Source organism: Citrus clementina, unplaced genomic scaffold (genome assembly GCF_000493195.1).
Source record: "Citrus clementina cultivar Clemenules unplaced genomic scaffold, Citrus_clementina_v1.0 scaffold_8, whole genome shotgun sequence".
Taxonomy (NCBI): Eukaryota; Viridiplantae; Streptophyta; class Magnoliopsida; order Sapindales; family Rutaceae; genus Citrus; species Citrus x clementina.
Genome location: NW_006262022.1, coordinates 12,856,105 through 12,863,664, shown reverse-complemented (window position 1 = coordinate 12,863,664; position 7,560 = coordinate 12,856,105). Strand labels below are relative to the sequence as shown.

General features: G+C 32.3%; 1 non-coding gene across 1 annotated transcript; it reads left to right on the top strand.

The window, feature by feature from the left end:
• The first annotated feature begins 331 nt into the window (after positions 1-331).
• LOC112096520 lies at positions 332-439 on the top strand. Its single transcript, XR_002904423.1, has one exon. It is a non-coding gene; the product is annotated as a small nucleolar RNA R71 (small nucleolar RNA).
• Positions 440-7,560: the final 7,121 nt, after the last annotated feature.

The following is a 7,560-nucleotide window of genomic DNA, read 5'->3' as shown; positions in this document are numbered from 1 at the left end:
TTGATCGGAGTATGAGTCAGGGTCATGTGGTTCTGTTGATTTAGCAGTCGATAACGATGCTATTTGTCGAGCAAGACCTTCAACCATCTCCTTGACTTCTTTGAATCCCGAAGTTGACTCGCCAATTTGAACCTCATTTACTCCCTTAATTCTTCTAGTATTCCTGATTGATCGACTCCGTTGTTGGGAATTATCCGCTTGTCGCTGGAAGAATTCCCAAATCTCTGATGCACTTTTTGACATTAGCTCTCCTCCACTTGTTGCCATTAGCCATTCTTGCACATTTGGTAGTAATCCCTTCAAAAAGTATTGGCATTGGTGCCATTTCTCGTACCCATGATGTGGACACTTCAAGAGTAGCCCATTAAATCGCTCCCATGTTTCGAAAAATTGCTCGTCCTCTCTCTGGGTAAACTCCGAGATTTCCCTTATTGCGCTATTAAAACCTTTCTATAAAAATACACAAAAACAAATACGTGAAATAAATTAACTAAAAATAAATTAAAAAGATAAACAAAAAAAATTACAAAGAAAAATAAATTGAAAATTAAATTACAGAATTTTAAAGAAGAGAAAAAGAAAAGAAATACTAACCTTTAAATGTAGATTCACTTTTTTTTTCTTTTTCTTTTTTTTAATAATAAAAAAATACAAGAAAACAAATAAAAGAAATTATTCACAAAAATTAATTTTATGAATTAAAATTACTTACCTCCCCGGCAACGGTGCCAAAAACTTGTTGTGCAAATTTTAATGTACTCGCAAGCGCACGAATCTATTATAGTATAGATTAATGGTGTCGAGTGTCGATCCCACGAGGAGGTGGATTTTAATTGTGTAGAATTAATTTTGTGAATTGGTGATTGGATCTGTGGTGGAAATGATTTGGAATATGCTAAAACTTAAATTAAAATGGCGAGAATAAATTCTAAAATTGAAATTAAAATGGTGAGAATAAATTGAAGAGAATTCTATTGAAATGACGTACTTGGTTATCTGGATCCGTATCAACATGCATCATGGGCTAAATAATCCGTATTAATGCCAATTAAATCATGAGGGGGGAATCCACACCTCATGAACCACGCTCTAATCAATATGGTGCTAAGGGCTTATCGTGCCAAATAATAATAACCTTGTACTAGAGAGCCAGTGAAACCAAGGCGGTACTAGACAAGATTAGTATTATTTGTCGACGAGAAGTCAAAACATCCACAAAAACTAGAGGGGAAGAGAAAATAAATTTACCAAATAAAGCCCATGACACATGTTGAGACTTCACCTTCAACCCAAGCTTGAAAAGAAATTAGCTACTCATAATTGAACTAGGGGCAAAATGGGAATTTATTAAAATACGAAGAAAATACAAGATGGAGAGGGAATTACAGAAAATGGATCCCAAAAATGGATTCAGAGATATCAAATTAGGGGGGGGAGGCCCCCTTTTTATAGATACATGGAGTAAATTATGGCCATCGGATTAAAAACAGTTTGGACGCTCAGGATTGCGCCACGTCATCAGTCAACAGTCCACGGTTTGACCACGCGGATGAACAATAACACGGTTTGACCCGGATGAACAGTAACGCGGTTTGGTTGAAAATAATCCTGTGTGATGCATGCACCGTACGCGAGATTTTTCGTCCACTGATATGCTGCCACGTCACCATCAACAGTACATAAGAATTTTAGTCCAACAGGATCGTGACACCTCATCAGTCAATGCCACATCATCGGTCAATGCCACATCATCGATCCGTCTATGTGAACAGTGTTGTGAACAGTAACGTATACAGTACCGTATACGTGAATAGTACCGTACATGTGAATAGTGCCATTTTTCCTTTTATGCTTCTCCTAAGGTTTTCGACCGTCCTGAGTTCAAAAGTGATGTCCGTTTTGCCGTCTGATCTCTCCTTTATTGTGAAATGACTATAATGCCCCTATAATACATAAATTACTTAATTAAAATAAAACACACGTAATTAAATCACAAGAATGTTAAAACCATAAAAGTAAGGGTTGTTAGTAAGACTTGAAATGTAAAATGACGGTTTTCTCCTTTATAAATATGCATTTTCTAACACTCAACACTTTCCAGACAATTTAGTTAGTGGTGTCAAGTTTTATAGTGGTTGAAAATGAGAAAGAGCTTAGGATGTGATGATTCAAAGGTGTGTTATTGTAAATTCTATAGCTCCTATTTGTGCTACAGTATTTGCTGACTAAGCATTTTATGCTATAAGTGTTTTACTTAAAACTGGTTCAATGTTTGTGTTTTTTGCATTTGTCTCTTAAATCCCAGGATCACCCTCAGCAAATTTCATCTATTAGAATGCTAATGGCTGCGTTGACACCAAGAAAAGAATAAGACAATGAGAGATGAAGGAATATTTTGTGAATGCAAACAATTTCCATTTCTTGAGCTTACTTATAGTACTAGAGTTTATATTACTTGAGTATTCTTGAGTGCTAACTAAGTCACCAAGTGATCTTATCATTTCTGCTGCGCTTGCCTGTCATGCTTGATGCACTAACTTAAAACTTCATTCTAACTCTAAGTAAAAGATCTTCAATTTAAATGCTTCCGATAAACATTCCCCAATCATGTCACTTAATATGGTAGTAGTCAATTGTGTGTTTACATAATCTTTTGTGATTATGTCTAAATGGAATCATGTGTTTTCTGGTCAGCATGTTCTTGAAGATCATAAATGCAATTTTAAGTAATTAGAACACCTGCTTCTTCCTATAGGATGAACTATTAAATGATTCTAGCACTCATGAAAAAGTGACGGTATATACTAGTTAGCATTTGTAAAATAAATTAGCTTTGTCAAATGAAATAATTGATAAGTAGCTTAAATGATATAGCTCAATGACTTTTACCTTTATAAACTCTCGTATACGCTCCTTCATCCCGATCGGAATCATTATAAAGAAATGAAAATTAAGCATCATTTATTGTATCATAAAAGGAAAACAAACAAGTTCATGGGATGGTTAATTTTAATGGAATAGGAATCTTATCAACTAGCCACTTCGAAACATACAATTGTGTTTCTTTTGCAAATGTGCATATGTCATTTTTTAGTGAATGACAATCTTTAGGCCATTTCATGTGCTCACTAATGTCGTGGTTAGTGCACATGTATTGACATGGTATGCACTATAATAAATTTTAACCCATATTTGTAAATCCACTTGAGTGGCTTGCACTATAATAAAAAAATAAGTTAGTACAAACTTTGATGTTAAAACGAGACTCAGGAGGAGGTGCAGATTTAAAGGCATCTATAGTAACTAACAAATAAAAAAGAAAAGATTGTCTTTTGGATTTCTCCATGATGCTGTATGTGTTTTGAGGGCATTGATAATGGATTGTTGTGGACCCTTAGATTTAAGTGTTTTAATTTCAACTATTCATTTAGTATAATGATAAATAAATAATTAATTAAAAGATAACCTATAATAATTAGGTTGTAGATAAATACAAAGAAAAAATCTCAATTTAATTAATGATTGTTACTTTAATCTTATTTGCCTCCTCAATATTAATCTTCCTCCAAGTTCGAGAAATCTCCTAATACTTAGTAATTATGAGATGCCATAACATTAGTATAACAAATCTATCTTCTTTGATGTGTTTACTTATTGGGAATGTGAATGGAATCAAATAATGAAAATGAATAATGTGTTTACTTGCTTAAATAAGAGGTAGAGTGTGAATCAAAATGGTGGGCTCCACCTAAAATTGAGAATGATTACTAGAGTTTCGATTCCCATGAGAAGATGTGGGAATAAGATTCTTATTCCCTAAAGTGACCATATTATCCTCATTTAAATGTTGAAATTTCCATTTTATTCTTCCTTATATTATTATTATTATTATGAAAATTTTATTGTTGGTGATGATGATAATAATAAAATAGTAATAATAATAATAATAATTACTATTATTAATTTTATAATAATAATAATCATAACAACAACAAAAACAATAATAATAATTATTAACAATAACTATTATTATGATTATTAACAATTATTATTATTATGATGACAATGATAAATTAAGGTCAGTTTAGTAACTTGTAACTATCTAATGACCTAGTCCAGCCCATACGGTACGTATTTCATGGTGGACCCAAGCCACTATACTAGGGCAACCACTGTGAGTTATGCTTTGGAAGGTGTGGATACACCAAAATGATGCTCAATTTGCATTGAATCCTTGGCTAAGCCCACTTGGGGGATCTTATCCTATAAAAGAATGCCTTATGAAATGAGCTAATAGAGAATCAATCATTACATCTTAATAATAATAAATAATTTAGTTTAAAATACTAAATCGTAAATCATGCATTAATATTTAATCTAAAGCATGCATCGATATTTAATGGAAAAGCATGCATTAGACTTTAATGATAAGCAAGCATTGATATTTAATGCAAAAGCATACATTAGAATTAATGATAAACATGCGTTGATATTCAATGCAAAAGCATACATTAGAATTAATGATAAGCATGCATTAGAATCAATGATAAGCATGCATTGATATTTAATGTTAATGCATGCATTAGAATTAATGATAAGCATGAATTGGTATTTAATATAAAAGCATGCATTATAATGAATGTTAAGCATGCATTAAAATTAATAAAAATGAAGAAATGAAGCCTATAAATAGCAAGCTTCACCATTTATTCAAGCATCCATCATTTTAGTTAAGAAATCCAAGAGAGAATTTAAAAGAAAGTTATGAGTATTTTCCAATTTCCAAACACACTTCAATATTCATTTTCCATAAATGTTCTGTTTTCACACGTTTTTTGTGATTGCAATTGTTAGGCTATAACAATCCTAGAAAATTAATATTAAGCTACCGATTCTCCATTATTCACTAGTGTACTCCGCCCCCACATCATTATCCACAGCAGGTGCTATTATTGTTTGGGTTCAAATCTACTACTCAACAAAATATCATGCATAATCAAAGTTGCAATAAGAGCTTATTTCAGCCATATCAATGCTTGAATATGCTCTTGGACCTTACTCTCCAAATCACATAATAGAATCAAGCAGATTGTCGACCACTAAACCCGAATTTCCAATCAAACCCAAATTTACTTCAATCAAGAAAGAGCATATCTTTGTGACAGATGATCCGGATAAATTCTTGCCCCAAACAATTTTATTATTGGGTCTCCGTTAGGGATGGCAATTGTACCCGCAAACCCGCCCAAACCCACCCGCCAAAACCCGCCCGTTGCGGGTAATTTTACCCGTTGCGGGCGAGTTTAGTATTATAAATTAAAACCCGCACATGGATGCGGGTGGGTTTGGTATTAACCTTATATCCGATGGATACCCGCATGGATATCCACCAAACCCGCAATATTTTTTTCAAATATTTTTAATTTAATTTAAATCTAAAAATGTATAAAGAAAATAATGTCATTAATTAAATTACCAAATAGCCAAAGGCTCAAAGTTGTGTATGTGTGTATGTGGCCTATATCTTATTCTAAAGTCATAATCTAAAGAAAACTAAAGGCATTTTCTTTCGAATTAGTATTTGAAAATATTAATCTTAATTATTATTATAGGCATTGTGTTGGATGGATGCTTATGGTGGTGAATGAAATGAATATCTTCTCTTGGAGCTTGTTTTAAATGATAATATGAAATGTAATTATTATTTTTAGATACTAGTTTGTGTTTTTTAAATGGATTTGTGTAATTTATACTTAAATTTGAGAATTTGTGTTGAATTGATGTGGAAATTTTAATTTTTCATTTACATTATTTAAATATAAAATTGAGTATGTTATATGAAATTTGAGGTTATTATTATAAATTTATATATTAAACATTTGTAATTTTAAATACGGAAACCCGCAAAAAATCCGCCGGATACCATTGCGGGTTTGGTAATTGTTAAAACCCGCTGCGGGTGGGTTTTTATAAAAAAATTAAAACCCGCTGCGGGTTGCGGGTGGGTTTGGTAATTTAAATTTTGTGCGGGTTTGGGTTTGGTAATGGCAAACCCGCTGCGGGCGGTGCCCATTGCCATCCCTAGTCTCCGTTATATCTCTGTATTTCCTTGGTTGCTTAGAAAATTTGGGAGTGGAAAGAAATTGAGCAATTTAAGAGATTTATTTCATTGGGGTTTGTTTGGTTTGTTGAACTTGCAATTGCTCCATATATTATTATTATTATTCTTCTTTTCTTCAATTGGCTGGTGGGTATCCATCCATAAATTTATGTGAATTTGTGTTACTAAAGAAAATGGCACTTGGGTATTTATTGTTATTATTATTATTTATTGTAAGTCAATTTTGCGTTGGCTAGGGCAATTGACAACTGTGATTTATTAACTTTTGAATTTGAGAGATAGGCCAAGTGGGTGCTATGATTAGGTACTGAACAAGTTGGTTTTATTTTATTCATCTAAGTTAGTTAACATATATTAGAAAAGCTATTAGCCAGCAATACAAAATAAAGGAGCAACACAAGATAGAGAGTAAAATGAGAGAGCAATATATTATACATTGATTTTATTCATTCCAGTGTGTGTCCAAAACAAAGAGATGAGCTCTTCTTTTTATAGTTACATAACCACTCCATGAAATTAATAGAAATATTATAGATCATAATTAATTATGAGATAGTGACAATTATAGAGAGACATGGGTTCCTAGTGGGAGATAGTGGAGAGACTAAGAGATGTATGTTATGAATATCCACATTTATTTTAATAAATTCATGACACTCTCCCTTGGATATTAATTACAAAAGAATATGTCTCATTAAAACCTTACTAGAAAAAACCCTATGGGATAAAACCTAGTGAGAAAAAAGAACATATAAAATTCCCTCCAAAATAAATTATTTTCCCCAACAAGTATACTTCCCCTCATCTTGACATAAATTCTTCAAGATTTAGAGAAAAAGCTTTGAGTTGACACATCCCAATTTTGTGCATCAATTTTTTGAATGTCGTAGTTTGGTAGGGATTTTGTAAATAAATCTGTCAGATTATCACTTGAGCTTATTTGTTGAATATCTATATCACTATTCTTTTGAAGCTCAAGTGTATAAAAGAGTTTTGATAAAATATGCTTGGTCCAATAACCTTTTATATAACCACCTTTAATTTGGGCAATGCATGCTGCATTGTCCTCATATAATATTATGGGGTTATTTTTAATTGATGACAATCCACATGTTTGTCGAATATGTTGTATCATTGATCTTAACCAAATGCACTTATAACTTGCTCTACGAATAACAAGTAATTTTGAATGATTTGAAGATGTTGCAACCATTGTTGCAACCATTGTTTGTTTCATTGATTGCCATGATACAACACTATTACCAAAGGTAAATAAATAACCTTTTTCAGATAAGACTTTATATGGATTAGAGATATCCAACATCTACATATCCAATTAGTGGTGATTTTAGTCCATTTGGTTAAAAAAAACCCATGTCAATTGTTCCATGGAGATAGTGAAATACATGGTTTACACCATTCCAATGCCTACGAGTTGG